Raw genomic sequence first — 19,589 nt, 5'->3', positions numbered from 1 at the left:
TTTCTCTGGACTGAACTTACTGCCTTTTGCCTCTGAAATATTGAAGATCAATATTTCCATACATGTCCAGCATACATTATGATGTGAGAGATACTTGCTAGCTTATAGATAGGTACTTAATTTACTTTTTAGCACAAGTGGACTTAACTCTGGTTCGTAATGGCAGAAGGAAGTATCACAAATAGAAAACATTTATCTTAGAGAGTTTCATGAAAAGAAAAAAAATGTCTAAATGAATAACTTCCGGAAAGATATTTTCCCCCACAATAAGAAACCAGGCATTTGCAAAAAATGCAAAAAAAAAAAAAAAAAATGGTCACATTCCATTGCAGGAGCCCAGTCTCATGGCCTCTAATATTCTATCTCCTACTCTGGTTATCTGATCTAGTCTCTGTGCTGGCAGAGTAACAAAAGAACAGAATATACTGGGACTGAAGTTCAAAATGGAGGAATGGCTGGGGAAATATCCTATTGCATTAATTCTTTGACACAGTAGACAGAGGCAGAAAAAGATTACCTGGCCCACTCATTCTACCCAGTTATAAAACTGTCTTCACTGCCAAGGATACATCCCAGCTATTACATCACAGAGTATGAGCTCCAACAGAATCTCATTCCTTATACTAATCAGTTTTTCCTCTTCTTCCTCATTGGTTATCTACCATATTAGACAGATGGCCACAACAGCTTTTACATACTCATAGGTTAAATTTTCTCACACCCAAAAGGTGACCACAGAGGCTCTGGGTGTTCTGATATAAAACGGTCACAACCCACATGGATCCAGTTTTCTTAGGAACATATAAGGCGTCTAAAACTTCCACCCCTCAACTTAAACCTTGGCTTAAATTACCCACACATGAACAAAAAGCTACAACATATTGTTTATCGTTTATTTCCTATACTGTCACTTATTGCACAGCAAGCCAAAATGGTTTACACATCAAAAAATGTACAACATGCAATGTAGTTTAAGCTAGGAAATTCATTATATGATAGGACAGCACAAACAGAACTTCCTTACTGAAGATAATAACAATACATCAATTAACTAAAGTTTTATTTCTCCTTATATAGTGTAAAGCATATTTCATAGCTGTGTGGTTTCTCTCTCATCATAAGGTTATATTTCAAAAGCAGTTTGGTAAAAGTAAGTTTTCAGAGCTTTACGGAAAAGAGGGTATGATTCTTCTACCCTAATTGTGGAAGGGAGTTTCACAGTACAGGGGATTTAAAAAAAAGAGGCTAAGGCATGTGTGGATCCCCACCTAGCCCTTGAGGGTGGAGGGATCACTAGTCTATTGTCTCTGAGTGAGCAGATTGTTCGTGTCGATGTGTATGGAATAGTAAGGTTCACAAGGTAAGATGAGGTAGCTAAATGAAGCACTTTATATGTCAGAATGAAAACCTTGAATTTTACTCTAAAGTCTATCAGAAGCCAGTGAAGACGACATAGAAGAGGCATGGCCCTATCATATTTTGAGGCTCGACATATGATACAAGTGGCCATGTTCTGAATTGTTTGTAAACGTTTTAAGTTAGACTTAGTAATGCCTGCATAAATAATATTACAGTAATCAAAATGCATTGTAATGTAGGCATTGGTTAAGATGCGTAAGGAGTCTTTATTAATAGAATTTCTGATAGAACGTAATTGTCGTAGGTGATAAAAGGACATTTTTTTACTACATCAGATATTTGATCATTGAAAGAGAGAGCAGAATCTATGATCACACCGGAACTATTTGCCTGTCAAACAATGTAGGTATTAAGGATGGCACAGGGCTATGGCCCGTTACCCAGGAGGCAACTGTCTTATCGGGGTTTAACATCAAATGATGTTTGGAAAGCCAACTAGCAACCTCAGTGAGACAGTCCTGAATCAAGAGGAAGTCATCTGCATAGGAGTATGAGCTAATTCCCAAGGACTGAATGAGAAACGCAAATGGACTGACAAACAGATTAAACAGTAGTGGTGATAAGACCGATCCTTGTAGAACCCCATAAGAGAAGGAGTGGGATTTTGAAATACACGATTTCTGAATGGTTGCTAAGGAAAGAGGAAAACCAATTGTAAACTGTGCCAGAGATACCCAATTCCCGCAGATGTTTGGGTAGCAAGCTATGGTCAATTAGATTGAACATCGAAGATAGGTTGAGTGAAATAATCAGAGCAATATGACCTTGTTCAAGTCTCGAATGTAGTTCACTTAGGTGGGCTATTAGTACTGTGCTATAGCTTCTCTTGAAACCTGTCTAGGATGTAATGCATTTATAGATTCTGAGAACGATTATAGCTGTGGAAACACGACAGTTTCCAATATCTTTGCCAAAAATGGAAGGTTGGAAACTGGACGTTACTTGGAGAGAGAGGTTTGAGTGAGGGTTTCTTCAGATTGGGTTTAACCAGAGCCTCTTTAAGAGCTTTTGGAACAACTCCTTCTGTAAGACTTTTACTATCATTGAGTGCAAGTGGGCTGACAGACCCAGGGAAGGAATTTTAAGCCAATCTGAAAGTATAGAGTCTAGAGAGCAATAAATGATGGAGAGGCTTGATATTATTTTTGAAATGAGGCAAAAGATGGGGGTTAAAATGAGTGCCATGATCCAGAGAGATCTGAGACGGGCACATCATCTAATTTATTTATCATACTAGAAAAATGGGCTTGTTGCTTGTCAACCTTTGATATAAAGAAGTTAGAGAAGATCTCACAGTCTATGTGCTGTGCAACTACCTTTGTCTCTGGTTTTGCTGTAGTTGTTTCATAATGAAAAAGTGTTGCTTAGGTGAGATAGCGGCTTGTTGAATTTGTTTGGAGAAGTAGGAAATCTTAGCTATCCTAACCTGGGTTAGGAAATACCGTTGACATTGTTTTACATTTATTTTTCAATTCATCAGTTCTCCCTTTTCGCCATTGCCGTTCAGCTTTACGCACCTGTTTTGTTTTTAACATAATTTTAAGTCAGGGTGATACCAGGGCTGGGACTGTTTTACCCGTGCTTTGATGATTTCACAGGGGCAATGTTGTCCAGTGCTTTTGAAAGGACATAATTCTAGACTGTGACCTGCTCCTCCAGTGGCTGATCATTAAACTCTACATTAAAGTTATCAGAAAGAGGAGACAAAGAGAGAGGATCTAGACTTTGCAGACATTTTGTCCAAATAGGAGAAAGTGTGGCTGTCTGAGCTGGTTTGGAAAGTGATAATTTGAAATGAAGAAAGTAGTGATCAGACTAGGAGACCAGCACTGTCAAGGGATTAGTACACTGAAGCAGATCTGAGGAATTGGTCATTACTAGATCCAGGATATGCCCTTCTAAGAGAAAGAAAAGAATGCCCAATAATTTCAAGATAAAAGTTGAACCGTCTCCCAGACATACAACAGGAAGTCTTTAAATATCCACGGCCTTTTTTGTACTTTGGTCTGCACCTTTAAGCAGTACAAGTTGTAGGATTCCAGCCCTCCTTGTGTACAAGGACACAAGCCAAGGAAGTCATCCTATCAGTCCCAAATGGTGTGCATCTTTTCTGTGGTTCATGAAAGATGCAGGTTCTACGAAGTTACATGAGGTTGAGCAGACTTATGTGGATAAGAGGCACTGGCAGATTGCTGCACGGACACCCCAACACTACCACCACCCCAGGAAAAAGCAAATCTCCTCTCCCAGTAATACCATGGGTTGCTGTTTTAAAAAAGGGGGGAAGGGTATAGCCAAAAAGCCTCAAAATCCTGAACGTTTTTGATGCAAAAGCTTCAACATATCAAGGGATGTCCCTTTAGTTAAAAAAAAAAAAAAAAAAACTCCAAACACACAATAAGAAATGCAAAAATTGTAACTATCAGAGTTTCATGGAGAAAAAAAAATGTCAAGCAAGGCAAAACACTCCATGGAACGTGGCACCACATATATTCAATTTGTGTTCTCAAAACAATTTCAAAGTTTTGTGAACAATTATCTGGTCTACATTTAATATATGGTCTCTACAATTGTCTCTTGTGAAAGAACAACTCCCATGTCCCTTTTGTCAGCAATGACTCACCTCACCACAGATTTGTGGATAATACTATCTCTGGTCTACTTTCTGTTCAGAAAAACTGGAAGCCCATTTTGTTCCCTTTTTTCCTCTTAATACTTTTTATTGGATTTTTCAAAGTTACAAATATATCATCCTTTTATACCCACAACTCAGAGGGATGTTCATAGAGTATCCCAGAATTAATATACTGCAAAAGGTAACATTTATCCTTACTTGATATTCCTTTCCTTGAATCCTGCCAGACTAATGAGTTATGTCCCCATATCAGCAGATAAAGGCAGAGAGAACCTGATGAGAGCATCAATATTAACTGGTGGTGATGCAGTCAGGAATATTTCTAGTATGCTAATGCCAACTCTAAGAACTAAAGGAAACTACATACAGGTAGAACCCATTATCAAGTGGGGAAGCCGCTGCTGGCCCCAGAATATGAAAACTACAGTATATATAATGAATAAAAAAAAGGGCAGTCCAAAACTAAGGACTACCAGCAGTTCACTATCTTCCTGGATGGATCCTGGCCTGGTCTAGCAGAACTAAAGAAAGGAAAATATCAGGTAAGGGTAAAAATTTCACCTTCCTTAAAATCCTACTAGACTAGTTCAGACTGATGGGATTTCTGACGGAGGGACCGGGCAAATGGCTTGAAGCTGAAGAAGTCTTAACAGAGTGTCCCTGACCGCTCCTGCTTTCAGACGAGACCGACAGGGAGACTCTAGAAAGGCATAGGAGAGAGGCCAAGCAAATTCTAAGGCATACTCATCTCGAATAACCTCCAACACCCACTGATCTGTGGTTATGCGGGCCCACCTCTGATAAAAGCTTTATCCCACTGGGTGGAAGAGAAGACTCCCTGCAACAGGGCTCTGCCAAAGGAAGCACTTCCTCTGGTCTGGACTTCAATCTTGTAATGTTTCACAGAATGCAGCAAGGACCAAGTTGCTGCTCTGCAGATATCCTCTGGGCTAACTGCTCAAGCTTTCATCCAGGAAGCTGCTTCAGCTCTAGTCAAGTCAGCTCTCAACAAGGAGGTTGGAGAAAGAACAGGAGATGGCATGAGCCTAACTGGCCAATTATGTAGGCTGAAGCTAGTGGCGGAGTTTGACGCCACACTGAGTCACCCAAAATAGAAGCAAAAGCTATAGAAATTGAAAACAAGGAGAAATTAGATGTTACCAGCTAATATGCTTTCCTTTAGTCCCTCCAGACCGCTCCAGGAACCAATGGGTTATGCATTCCTTCCAGCAGGTGGCGACTGAGAACTCTGACTTTAAAGAGCCCTGGCCATCTAGCCCTAGAGTCAGTATATAAGTAACAAAGCAGGAGAAGACAGAAAGTGAAAAGCCATACACCCCCTTCTGTGCCACCTGGCATCTGAGCAGCCAAACTATAGGAAGGAAGAAGGCAAGACCGACACCACGGTGCCAGTCAGCCCAAGAAAATGCAGTAAAGTATGTTTCCTTCATACTTAAGTCTCTTTTTTTTTTTTTTTAAACGCAAATGACAAAGCAGCTGAAAACCACAACCAACCAAAAACAACAAACCCACAACCACAAGAACACGCTCTTCCTTACTATGTACAATGCAGTGGGAGGGACCTGAACCGGTCCGGAGGGACTAAAGGAAAGGCAAGTAAGATCTAATTTCTCCTTACTTAGCGTCCCTCCAGACCGGTCCAGTGCTTTCAAGGGAGGGACCCCAGCAATCCTGCTGTGAGAATCCTGGCCCAAAAACCGCATCCTGACACTGAATGTCCAGTCTGTAATGCTTTGAAAAAGAATGCAGGGAAGACCACATCGCTACCTTACAAATGTCCAAAGGTGGTACTAAAAAGCGCTCCGCCCAAGAGGCTGCTTGCCCCCTCGTAGAATGGGCTTTAATTCCTTCCGGAACCTGCTTGCCAGAAAGAAGGTAAGCAGACCCTATCATTTCCTTGAGCCACCTCGATAATGTTAGTCTAGAAGCCACCAGCCCCTTACGGGACCCTCCAACAAAGAGAAGACGGTCCGAATGCCTGAATTCCTCTGTAACCTTCAGATAGTGCTTAAGAACTCTCTTGACGTCAAGAGTCCGTAGCTTACGCTGGTCCTCCAAACCAGAGGAAGAACCTAAAGCCATAAGCACCACCGCCTAAGAAACATGAAAACGGGAGATGACCTTAGGAAGGAAGGAACAGGACACAACACCACACATTCCAGAGAAAACTCTAGAAAAGGAGAACAACAGGAAAGAGCCTGTAACTCCGATGCAATGGCTACAAGAAACACAGTCTTAAGCATCAAGTCCTTAAGCGAGCAGGACAACGGCTCAAAGGGAGACCTGGTAAGAACTGACAGCACCACGTTAAGATCCCAAGCCAGAAATACAGGCTGAGTCAGAGGCCGCAGGAGGCTCACCCCCTTTAAAAATTGAGAAACATCCGGAAGGCTAGCCAAGGACTTGCCCTGAACGTGCCCCCGAAAGCAAGACAAAGCCGCAACTTGAACCTTAAGGGAAGCAAGCGCCAAGCCCTTATCAAAGCCATGCTGCAAAAAAAAATCTAACAACGCCGGAAGCGCGGCTCTCAAGGGAAAAATGTTCCGTTTGTCACACCAGGCCTCAAAAATTCGCTAAATCCAAACATAATTCAGAGGCATTGACCGTCGACGAGAAAGAAGCATGGTGGAAATGACCTTGGAAGAGTAGCCCCTTTTTGTTAACCATACCCATTCAAGAGCCAGGCTGTAAGACAAAACTGAGCCGGGTCTAGATGAAGAAGCGGTCCCTGAACAAGACGACCTAGATTTTCCAGAAGACGGAGGGGAGGAGCGACTCGAAGACGCACGAGATCCGCGTACCACGGTCTGCAAGGCCAATCTGGAGCTACCAGTATCACCGATCCTTCGTGTGCCTCGATTCGCTGAATAAGCCGCCCCAGAAGGGGCCATGGAGGAAACGCATAGAGAAGATTCATCGGCCATGGCTGCAGAAGGGCATCCACTCCATCCGCTCGCGGATCCTTCCAGCTACTGAAAAACGAGGCACATTGAGATGAGGGGTTAAGAGGTCCATGACTGGCAATCCCACCGATCCACAATTGCTTGAAAGGCCTTCGGTCCGAGAGACCACTCTCCCGGGTCCAAAGTGTGACGACTGAGGAAATCCACTTGAATGTTTTCTATACTGCTACATAAGACGTGGAGAGAGCGGCGAGATGCGCTTCCGCCCAAGACATGATCCTCGACACTCCAGATATAAAATCACTGGCTCCTTGTTCCTACCTGCCGATTGACACTACGCCACCACGCCGTCGCATTGTCTGACAGAATGCGGATCGGCTTGCTCTATCAGAGCAGAAAATGCCTGTAGCAATAGCCAAATCACCATGGTTTCCAAGAGATTGATCGACAAGGACGCCTCCGGAGGAGGTCAGAGACCCTGAGCAAACCTTCCTAGGCAGTGAGCACCCCCAGCCCCTGAGGCTGGCATCCATAGTTATTATTGTCCACCGGGTGGATTCAGTGGAATGCTCTTGGTCAAATTGAACAGCCACCAAAAAACTGCTGCGCTCCGGCATCCGCAGAGGCAACCGAACCTGCAAGGAATCAGTCTGGAGAGACCACCGGGACAGAAGGGACGACTAAGAGGCCTCACGTGCGCTCTGGCCCAAGGTACCGCCTCTATCACTGCTGCCATTGAGCCCAAAACCTGCAGATAGTGTCAGGCGCAGGGAATGTGACTGCGCAACAAGGCTTGAATCTGATCCTGAAGCTTGCGAATTTCTAGACTGAGGAAGAAAAATCCTACACCATGTCAAATAACACCCCTAAGTACTCCAGGGTTTGGGAAGGCATTAGACGGCTGTTGGTCGAGTTGATCACCCAACCGAGGGACTGCAGGAACTGAACTACTCGAGCTGTGACCTGCAGGCTCTCCTGGTATGACTTTGCCCGAATCAACCAGTTGTCTAGATAAAGGATGCACCAAGATTCCCTCCTTTCTGAGAGCTGCTGCAACTACTCCCATGACTTTGGTGAAAGTACATGGGGCCGTGGCAAGAGCGAACTGAAGTACTCGAAACTGAAAGTGTTGATTCAGTACTGCAAACCGGAGGAAGCACTGGTAAACCAGCTGAACCAGAATGTGTAGGCAGGCCTCCGTCAAATCTAAAGCCGTTAAAAACTCTCCCGGTCTGACCAGCGACAATCACCAAGCGAAGGGTTTCCATCCGAAAACTCTGAGCGTACGATTGACCGCTTTGAGATCCAAAATCGGGCGATAGGAACCTTCCTTCTTTGGAACTAAAAAGTAAATGGAATAACGGCCTTGCCTGATTTCTGACGGAGGGACCGGGCAAATGGCTTGAAGCTGAAGAAGTCTTAACAGAGTGTCCATGACCGTTCCTGCTTTCAGACGAGACCGACAGGGAGACTCTAGAAAGGCATAGGAGAGAGGCCAAGCAAATTCTAAGGCATACTCATCTCGAATAACCTCCAACACCCACTGATCTGTGGTTATGCGGGCCCACCTCTGATAAAACAGAACCAACTGAGCTCCTAGTGGGACCAGAGGCGAGGCCCCCAAACCTTCATTGGGCTGCATGGGCCTGGGACTGGAAAGAAAAGCTGGGATCTCTACCTCCTTGATGGAGCCCTTGAAAGGACTGGTTTCTCTGGAAAAAACGAGATCGCTGAGGTGGGAGACCCCTGCTCGACCGGAACCTTCGGAAATCACGCCCTCGCCCCTGACCAGGAGTAAAGGCACGTGAAGAAAGCCTAGCACGATCTTCCGGAAGACGAGGAACCTTGGTCTCTCCCAAACTACGGACCAGCTTGTCCCCAAACAAAAGAGAACCTTGAAAAGGAAACTTACTCAACTTTGACTTAGAAGCTGCATCCGCGAACCAACCCCTTAAACAAAGAGACTGTCAAGCAGCCACCCCTAACACCATTGACTTAGAAGAAGCCTTCAACAAATCATACAAAGCATCCGCCAAAAAGGCCGAGCCCATCTCAATTTTAGCAATCTCAGAATCAATAGAAGCCAAATCATCTAAAGACTTATCCAAGACCCATTCGCCCTAGCGAAAACAAGCCCTAGCCACCACGAGCCACAAAAGCTGCCTGCACAGCTAGGAACGAAACATCAAAACTACTCTTTAAGACAGCCTCCACTCTGTGATCCTGAACGTCCCTAAGAGCAGTCCCACCATCCACCAAAACTGTACTGCGCTTAGTGACTGCAGACGCTACTGCATCTACCACGGGCACTTTGAGAAGGGATTTATCTTCATAAGGAACCGGATAAAGGCGAACCAAGGACCTCGCGTGCCGAAAAGACGAATCTGGGGCATCCCACTGAGCCTGGATGATGTCCCTAATGTCCTGGTGCATGGAAAAAGATTTTCCCGGACGCCTAATTCCTTTAACTAGCAAATCAACCTTGCGTACCTCAGGAACTACGGATTGATCTTCTTCAAAATGCAAAGTGTCAGCCACTAAGGATATGAGCTCCTGGAGGTCCTCCTTGCGAAAAATACAAACAACCGAAGGGTCTTCGCCTGGCAAAGAGGAATCTGTCCCTGCCTCAGCGGAACCAGAGTCCTCCAACTGTGGATCATCCAACATATCCATTTCTTCCAAAGCGGGCATTTCCAAATCCTGATGGTGGATTGGCAGCAACAGCATAAATTGATCTTGACTGTGGCAAGGACCAGAGCCTGTAGACTTGAGGCTATTGACCTAGACCGAATGTTTTGCCCAAGTATTTGGATGAGCAAGGTCAGTTCTGTGAGGAATTTTGCTATTAGGGTGCACAGGAGACATACCAGTAATTTCCCATAAATGGTTCACTCCAAAATAGTTACATGGAATGGGGGTAGACAACCAACATATTGAGAAAAATAAAGGTATTGAAATACCTTTGGGACACCCATGCTAATATAATTTTTCTGTATGGACTAAAATTGTCTAAGGCATGTGAAAAATTAAAAGGGAAACAGTGTGAGCTTGTGTGTGTGTGTGCTGGACAGCCTGGATGCTGAAAACGTGTTTGAACTGGGTAAATTGGGAATATAGGCTTTGGGTGTTGGGCTGGTATGGGATTTGGTTTTTTTTTTTTTTTTTTGGGGGGGGGGGGGGGGGGTAGGATTTTCTACAAGGCTCCGAGACCCAACTTTTATTGAATGGGGTGCTTACTGATCCGTTCCCCCTACATAGGGGCATCCGACAGGGATGCCTGTTCTCTCTGCTTCTTTTTGTCCTCACATTGCAGCCCTTTGCCATTAAGCTGTGGGCAATTACTACCATTGCGGGCATTCCCTCGGGCACAACGGAGCAGAAAATTCATCTTTTTGCGGATAACGTCCTTTTGTTTTTGGGGGGGGGGGACCACATGAGGGATTTGACTGTAGTTGTCCACATTAGCCCTTTTGGATCTTTTTCTGGTTTAAAAATTATGATACTTTTGAAATTTGTATTGTGGTGCCCCTGGTGTCTCCAGCCCTTCTCTTCTTAAGTATCCCCAGGGGTTATCAAATATTTGGGGATTTATCTTACTGCAGATCCTCAGTGCCTCTACAAGTTCAATGTATGAGATAAAATGGATCATATGCGATAAATGGAAAGATTTGTCCCTCTCTCTATTGGGTAGAACTGCAATGGTGGCTTTGCCGAAGATCTAGTACCCCCTGCAGATGGTTCCTTTTTGGATTACATCTAAGGATGAGCACTGGCTCCGGAGTATTCTCCGGCAGTTTCTCTAGAGGGGTCGTTCTGCCCATATTAATGTTAGTAAGTTTTCTCTTAACTCAGGAGCAGGGTAGTTTGGGGGCCTTGGATCTTGGGCTCTACAGAGTGGCTGTGCTAATGCACTGGGTTCATGAGCTTTTATAGTCAGGTACCTAAGTGTTTCCTGGATGACGTCAGTGGTTTTAGCTGGGGATCTGGATCCTCTGTCCTTGCTTCACAGTGGCTGCAGCAGAGGCTGGAACAGGAGCCTTGCTTCTTTTGTTGTGCCTCTGAGGAAAGGGTGGCGGAAGTTTTGGAGGCGGTCTGCCACACTTCATTTTGGCCTTGGCTGGGAACCCAGATTTTGAACCTGGACTTTCTAGGGGAATTTATCTCCACTGGGTACAGAAAGAGTGTAAGCAATTGAAAGCTCTTCAATTCAATTCAATTTAGGTCTTATATGGGAAAATTAGGTTCTTACCATGATAATTTTCTTTCCTTTAGTCATAGCAGATGAAGCCATTACGTATGGGTTGTGTCCATCAACCAGCAGGTGGGGATAGAGAACACTCAACTTTTCACAGTGCCTCATGGCCACCTAGCTCCACTGCCTCTTCAGTATTTGAAGCTTCCAAAGCAGTATGGCAAACCGCAATGGGAATAACATGAACTTTCCTCACAGCGAACAATGGCCCCTTAACAAGGGCATAAACTCAACAAAAGGAGGGAATGAACTCATCCTCCTGGAGGGAATAAACTCGTCCTCCACTTTGTATAAATGGAGGGAATACTTACATCCTCCTGGAGGGAATAAACTCATCCTCCCAAAACATGAACTGGAGGGAATGAACTCATCCTCCTATCACTGTAACAAGAATCCTGAAGACTGTTTTCCGACTCCCCAAGGAAGGAATATAACTTCAGGAAACAAGAACAGCACCTAAAATCAGAATCACTGCAATACAGACAATCATACAGGGAGGGCTCATGATTTCATCTGCTATGACTAAAGGAAAGAAAATTATCATGGTAAGAACCTAATTTTCCCTTCCTTGTCATCAAGCAGATGAAGCCATTACATATGGGATGTAACAAAGCATTCCCTAAATAGGGTGGGAACAAGCCACACCACGCGCTAGCACCTGTGCTCCAAAACGCGCATCCCTCCTGGCAGCCACATCCAGCCTGTAATGTCGGGCGAAAGAGAGTTTAGAAGCCCATGTTGCAGCACTGCAAATCTCATGAAGAGATAGTGCTCCAGTTTCCGCCCAGGAAGAGGAAATCGCTCTTGTGGAATGTGCCTTAAAGGCTTCAGGCGGAGCCCAGCCAGACAGCAGATATGCTGAAAAGATAGCTTCTTTGAGCCAACGGACAATAGTGGCTTTAGACGCTGAAGACCCTCTGCGAGGACCTGCAAACAGCACAAAAAGATGATCAGAGGTCCTGAAAGAATTTGTAATTCGCAGATACTGCAACAGAGTCCTGCGCACATCCAAAAGGTGCAACTGCCCAAATAAATCTGGAAACGCCTCTTCAACAAAGGAGGGAAGAAAAACAGGCTGGTTTAGGTGAAACGCTGAAACCACCTTAGGCATGAAGGAAGGCACGGTCCGAACCGTGACCCCTGACTCTGAGAATTGCAGAAAAGGGTCTCTACAGGACAGCGCCTAGAGCTCTGACACCCGTCTCGCCGAGGTAATGGCCACTAAAAAGACGGCCTTCAGTGTCAAATCTTTCTCTGACGCACACCGAAGCGGTTCAAAGGGAGCCCCCTGAAGGGCCTTCAATACTAACCCCAGGTTCCAAGCTGGACAAGGTGCCCGCACAGGAGGACGGAGCCGAAGCACCCCTCTAAGAAACCGTGCCACATCTGGATGAGCAGCTAAGGACACGCCTTCAACCTTGCCATACAGGGAGGCCAATGCTGCCACTTGCACCCGCAGGGAATTATAGGCCAAGCCTTTGTGTACACCATCCTGCAAAAAGTCCAGAATCGGCGAGACAGGAGCCCGCAACGGAGAAAGCGCTCTTGAAACACACCAGACTTCAAACTGGCGCCAAATCCTGGCATAAGCCACGGAAGTGGAGCGCTTACGGGCCTGCAGGAGAGTGGAAATTACCTTATTTGAGTAGCCTTTATCTCTCAATTGCGCCCTCTCAATCGCCATGCCATAAGACCAAAGCGGCAGGCGTCCTCCATGGCCACCGGACCCTGTGACAACAGGTGCGGAACCAGAGGTAACGGAAAGGAAGCCTCCAACAGCATCTGTCGGAGGTCCGCATACCAAGGCCTCCTGGGCCAATCCGGGGCGATGAGGACCACTTCTCCTGGATGCAGCCAAATCCGCAGGAGCACTCGCCCTATCAAGGGCCACGGAGGGAACACATACAGCAAGCCCAGGGGCCAGGTTTGAGCCAAGGCATCCAATCCGGCAGAGCGAGGATCCCTCCGTCTGCTGAAGAAGCATGGGACTTTGGCATTGGAACTGGTCGCCATAAGATCCATCACTGGCTTGCCCCATTTGGCACATATCTGCAGGAATACATCGTCTGCTAGTTCCCACTCCGCTGGATTGATCTGATGCCTGCTTAGTCGGCTTGCACGTTGCTCTGACCTGCAATGTGAGCTGCTGACAGGGACTGTAGATGCAGCTCGGCCCAGTGGCAAATTTGTTCGGCCTGCGCGACTAGAGCTCTGCACTGAGTGCCGCCTTGTCGATTTATGTAGGCCACTGCTGTCGTGTTGTCAGACATCATCCGGACAGCCAATCCTTCCAGGGTCACTTGAAAGGCCAAAAGAGCCAGAAACACCGCTTTCAACTCCAGGCAGTTGATAGACCACTCCGACTCATCGGGCGTCCACAGACCCTGGGCATTTTATTTTATTTTTTAGTTACATTTGTACCCCACGCTTTCCCACTCATGGCAGGCTCAATGCGGCTTACGTATACAGGTACTTATTTGTACCTGGGGCAGTGGAGGGTTAAGTGACTTGCCCAGAGTCACAAGGAGCTGCCTGTGCCTGAAATGGGAATCAAACTCAGTTCCTCAGTTCCCCAGGACCAAGTCCACCACCCTAACCACTAGGCCACTCCTCCACTCATGCTTCCCCTGGCAATGTGTGCCCCAGCCCTTCAGGCTAGCATCTGTCACCACTAGGCACCAATCGGGGAGCGCCAGCGGCATTCCCCACCGCAACATGCTGTCTGAGAGCCACCACTCCATACTGAGGCGGGCCGCAGGGAGCCAAGGAAGTCTGCACTGATAATCCTGAGATACTGGAGACCATCGTTGAAGTACAGAATACTGTAGAGGTCTCAGGTGCACTCTCACCCATGGCACCACGTCCAAGGTGGCCGTCATTGATCCCAACAGCTGGACAATGTCCCAAGCTCGTGGGCGAGGCATCCTCAGGAGCAGACGGACCTGATTCTGAAGCTTACACCGCCTTTGCTCGGGAAGAAACACATAGCCCGAGGCTGTGTCGAACCTGGCCCCCAAATATTCTAGAGATTGCGAGGGGGTCAGGTAACTTTTGGCCATATTGACGACCCAGCCCAGAGATTGAAGGACTGAAACCACTCTGGCTGTAGCTAGATGACTCTCTTTTTCTGAGTCTGCTCTGATGAGCCAGTCTAGGTACGGGTGAACCTGGATACCCTCTCTCCTGAGAAAGGCAGCTACTACCACCATTACCTTGGAGAAGGTTCGGGGAGCTGTCGCGAGGCCAAAAGGCAAGGCCCGAAACTGGAAATGTTTTCCCAACACCGCAAACCACAGAAACTTCTGGTGCGGGGGCCAAATTGGTATGTGCAAGTAAGCTTCTTTCAGGTCCAGAGACGTGAGAAACTCTCCTGGCTGTACCGCCGCAATGACGGAGTGCAGGGATTCCATGTGAAAATGCCGCACTCTTAAGGACTTGTTTAGCTCTTTTAAGTCCAGGATCGGGCAAAAAGACCCACCTTTTCGTGGCACCACAAAGTAAATGGAGTAGCGGCCTAGACCTTGTTCGGCGGGAGGCACCGGGGTCACAGCCCCTATCTGGCACAGACTGTGCAAAGTCTCCTCTTCTGCCGCCCGTTTGGTGGCAGAACCGCATCGGGACTCCACAAACACGTTTCTTACCAGGGCATCGAATTCTATTCGGTATCTGTCTCTGATCAGGTCCAAGACCCACTGATCTGCGGAGATTTTGGCCCACTCCTCGAAAAAGAGGGAAAGTCTTCCTCCGATGACAGGAAACGAGGGGGCCGGTGCACCATCATTGAGAGGGTCGCCCCTGAACTCCAGGCCTTGAACCGGCAGCTGCGGAACGTTTGTCTGCGCAAAAGGAGTTTCTCTGCTGAAAGCGGGCACGCGAAGTGAACCCAGCAGCACGCCCCGGGCGTTACCTTCTAGCTTCACGGAAGCGAGGTTTGTAAGAGGAGCGGACCGCCTGACCCATAGAGAAAGGTTTCGGCCTATCTTCGGGCAAGCGCTGAGGTTTGGAATCCCCCAGGCCTTTAACAATGTTTTCCAGCTCCTCACCAAACCGAAAGGTAAATAAAAACACTCCGGAGGCTCAGATAAGTGGGAAAGGCAGGGAAAGGCGAACCTATGTGCCTGCATCCACTGAGTGGGAAAGGACAGGGAAAAGCAAGCTAATATGTCCATATCCACGGGGGCATGGGTAAGGCAGGGAAAGGGCTGACCTATGTGCCTTCAAAGTGAAGCTGCTATAGCCTCTAACACCCCGGCTAACAACAGGCAAGCCAGGAGCCACCCCCAGGCAGATTTTTGATGGAGCTCGAAGAAGCTGCAGCCACTCTGCTTGGGGAGATAGAGAATACTAAAGAGGCAGTGCAGCTAGCTGGCCATGAGGCACTGTGAAAAATTGAGTGCTATCTCCTCCTGCTGGTTGATGGACACAACCCATACGTAATGGCTTCATCTGCTTGATGACAAGGAAACTGCTAATATCCCGTTTAGGGTTCAGTGCGGTTTACAACATTAGTAGAAGAACATTTACAGTTTTATCAGTAAGATAATGGGTGAATGCATTCTTGTTGGATCGATATGTATAGAATGTTAAACAGTGTGATTATAGTCTGTGTTAAATTTTATATTTCTAAGGTCCATTAGTGGATCGGGGTTCGTTAAGCATTATATAGTCGTTTATGGGAAGAAGAACGTTTTTAGCTTCTTTCGGATCTGAGGTAGTTGTTCTCTACTCTGATAGCCAGGGGGAGCGAGTTCTATAACGCGATACCTGCCGTTGAGAAGAGCGAGTTAAAGATCTTCTGAGATTGGATTTCCTTGTGAAATAGAGGGGCTAGGATCAATTGTTCTTTTAGCCTGCTGGATTGAACAATGCGAATGGATTGGATGAGATATTAATCTGGAGTACAGAGGTAGTATCTTGAAAAATCTGGAAGACTAGGCAGGCAACTTTAAACATAGTTTTTCAGCTACTGGTAAACAGTGCAGTTTTGTGAGATAAGGTGGAACACTGGTGTATCTGTTCAGTTTGAAGATTAGTCTTGTGGCTGTGTTCTGTATGATCTGTAGTTTTTTTTAATGTTTATTCTTACTGCCAAGAAATAGGGCATTATAGTAGTTCAGGTGAGGTAGGATAAGTATTTGTACCAGTATTGCAAAGGCTTTTTGATCAGAGAGTGACCTGATTGGGCAAAGTTGTCTCATTGAAACACTGTTTTCTTTCAAAGAAGGTTGCAATGGGATGTGAATGATAAGGAGGAGTCAAGGATGACTCTAAGCACTCTAGCTTCTGATTCAACTGGGAAGGTGATGTTGTTGGGTAGTGTTATTGAAGTTGGGCCCTCGGTTCCTTCATTCCAGAACCAGAGAATCTTAGTCTTTTGGGTGCTCAATTTCAGCTTGTTAGGGCCCAGGTCTGAGTAGTGTTCATTCCATTTGATGCCAATCGGGTGGGATCTTGGAGTGAGGGTGTCAGAGGTAGGAGCATGATGTCATCCGCATATGATAGTAATAGTTCTCCCAATCTCAGATAAATACTACTACTACTACTACTATTTAACATAGAGCCGAGGGAAGACATGAAGAAGCTGAACAAGATGGAGGAGAATAAGGACCCCTGGGGAACCCCGCATTTCAAAATCCAGAATTTGGAAAGATTTTGTTTCACCCAGTAGCTTCGGTTTGAAGATGAATTTGTTGAACCAACTGAAGACTGGTCCGGTAATTCCAATCTGATCTAGACGATCCAAATACCTTATTGCTGGCTCCATTTAAAATACCAAAACAGGATGGTCACGTGTCGCTATGCCACGGAGCAGACGCTGAAAGACTAAGCTCCGTGCTCACCCCCCCTGAAAATCTGCAAACAGGGATCGATAGCAAAATTTAAAAACAGGAATATAATTTAGAAGAATAAGAGAGTGAAGTCGCGGCGAATTGAATAGACAGCGATAAAGGAACAAGCCGGAATGGCGACAAAAACGGTCCGTAAGGAACGAGAGAAGCAGAAGTCGGTGTCAAACAAAATGGCCGACCCCGAAAGCCCTGGAAACCTAACGGCCGGATCAGCTTGGGTAGCTGAAATAGTGGCAGAGATTAAGGTGGCAGTGGAAGCGGCCTTGGACAGCAAGTTGCAGCAGCTCTATGACCGCACGGAGGAAGCGCATGAAAGGATAGATTCCATGAATTTAGAGCTGGATGCCGGCCTGCAGCGCACCTCTGATTTGGAAGACCAGGTGGAAAACATGCGGTCGGAGCACAGCGTTATGGAGAAGAAAATAAAAGAGATGGAAACTCACATCGACGATCTTGAAAACAGAAGTCGGCAAAATAACCTAAGATTAGTGGGACTTCCGGAGGGAATCTTGGACAAAGATTTAACGTTATTTCTGGAAGAATGGATACCCAAGGAGCTACAATTAGAGAACAGTCTGACAAACTTCTGTGTAGAGAGAGCACATCGGATTGGGCCTCAGAGAAGCAGCATGACACGGCCAAGAGTAGTCATATTTAAAAGCATGAACTTTCGACATAAACAACGAATATTAACAGAGATTAGAAACGGGCGGCAACTGCAATACCAAGGACAAAAGATATTATGCTTCCAGGATTACTCACACCACGTGCAGCAGTCAAGGAAAATATTTTCGCCACTTTGCACAGAACTCTATAATAAAAAAATCAAGTTTGCACTGCTATACCCAGCTAAACTCAAAGTCACAGAAAACGGCATAACAAAAATTTTTGATCGGGTGGCTGAAGCAAGAGAGTATCTGCAATCCCTGAATGTGTTACAGACAGAGGAAAACAGAACTGAAACTTGAACATTGGGACAGACTGACATGGATTAAAGACTGTATGAATGAAGGGGTATGTTACAATGGGATAGAGGTTAACCAGAATGATGGGGGAGGGAAAAGGAGAATATACACTTAAAATAAGACTGAATAAAGGGGAAAGGTAATGCTAAAAGTAAGATACAGAAGCTTATAAATGAGGGGGGGGGGGGGGGGTGGCGATAAGAGGTGACTAGCCAAAAGGGAGGATGGCTTGGTGGGACAGTGAAGGGGGGAGGGGAAGGGAGGGGAGGGGGGGTTGGGGGAAGATATCTGTGATACAAAGGGAAAGAATGGAAAAAGATATTATAAAACAGTATGCAGGCAGGATGTATGATAAGATAATAAGAGGAGCGGGACTACTGCGGCTGGGACAGTGGCCCGCACTTAAGAGAAGATATATCTTGTTAATACACAATACAGTAAGAGGGATTACATGAAGGGAATGATGATATACTCCTGGAATGTGGGAGGCATTGGATCGCCTATTAAGAGAAAGAAGATTCTGGGGGCTCTGAAAAAAAAAAGGGGCATCTATAGCAATGCTACAAGAAACCCATCTAACATCACGGGAACATGAGAAACTTAGAAGTTGGTGGGTAGGCACATTGATAGAGGCCCCAGCAGTAGGGAAAAAAGCGGGAGTGGCGATATTGTTTCATAAAAGATTGCAGGTTGACCAAGAATATATGTTTAGAGATCCTGAAGGAAGATATGTAATAACCAAAGTGAAAGTGGATGGAGAAAGGATACTATTAGTCAATGTGTATGCCCCCAATGTATATAGCAAGAAATTTTATAGCACACTAATCACAAAAATTCAACATATTAAAACTCAAGAACCACATATCAGAATGGTAATAGGGGAAGATTTTAACACGGTGGCAGACCCGAATCTGGACAAAACATATAATTCGGGAAATAAAATAGATAAATCAATGAAAGGAATTCCCCTATTGTGTGATACTTTAGAAGTAGTGGATATATGGCGAATACTACACCCAGATATTACAGATTACACCCACCTGTCTAGGGCACATCAAACGCAGGCTAGGATAGACTATATATTAGTGAGTGAAGGGGATGTCACAGGGATACAAGAGGCAGGAATAGGTCCCACAATAATATCAGATCATGCACCAATCTTTATTACGATCCACACACAGAGGACTCGAAACCAACAATATAAATGGATATTTCCTATAGAGCTGTACTATGATAAAAACTTTCTAGAATACATCAGAGGGAAGTGGATGGACTATAAAATGCATAATGAAGCACACAGACAGGATCCTATATTATACTGGGAAGCAGCCAAAGCTGTACTTTGAGGAGACATAATAGCCTATAGTAGCCATAAGAGAAAAAGCAGAGATAAGGAAATACTAAGACTAGGGAAACAATTGATTCGATTAAGAAGGGAATATGGAAACACAAATCAAAGGGCAATAAGGGAACAGTTAATGGCCACGCAAACGCACCTAAATACGTTAATACATCAAAAGGCGCAAAAGTCAGCGATATATTACC

At 45.7% G+C, this 19,589-nt stretch overlaps 1 protein-coding gene across 1 annotated transcript in view; it reads right to left on the bottom strand.

Annotated features, from left to right (window-relative positions):
- LOC115481110 (cysteine and histidine-rich protein 1-B-like) overlaps positions 1-19,589 on the bottom strand; it is a 58,099-nt gene that overhangs the window by 15,823 nt on the left and 22,687 nt on the right. The window lies entirely within an intron of this gene.

Source organism: Microcaecilia unicolor, chromosome 1, assembly GCF_901765095.1.
Source record: "Microcaecilia unicolor chromosome 1, aMicUni1.1, whole genome shotgun sequence".
NCBI classification, from domain to species: Eukaryota; Metazoa; Chordata; class Amphibia; order Gymnophiona; family Siphonopidae; genus Microcaecilia; species Microcaecilia unicolor.
The sequence above is the reverse complement of the archived record's forward strand: the minus strand, read 5'-3'. Positions and strand labels throughout refer to the sequence as shown.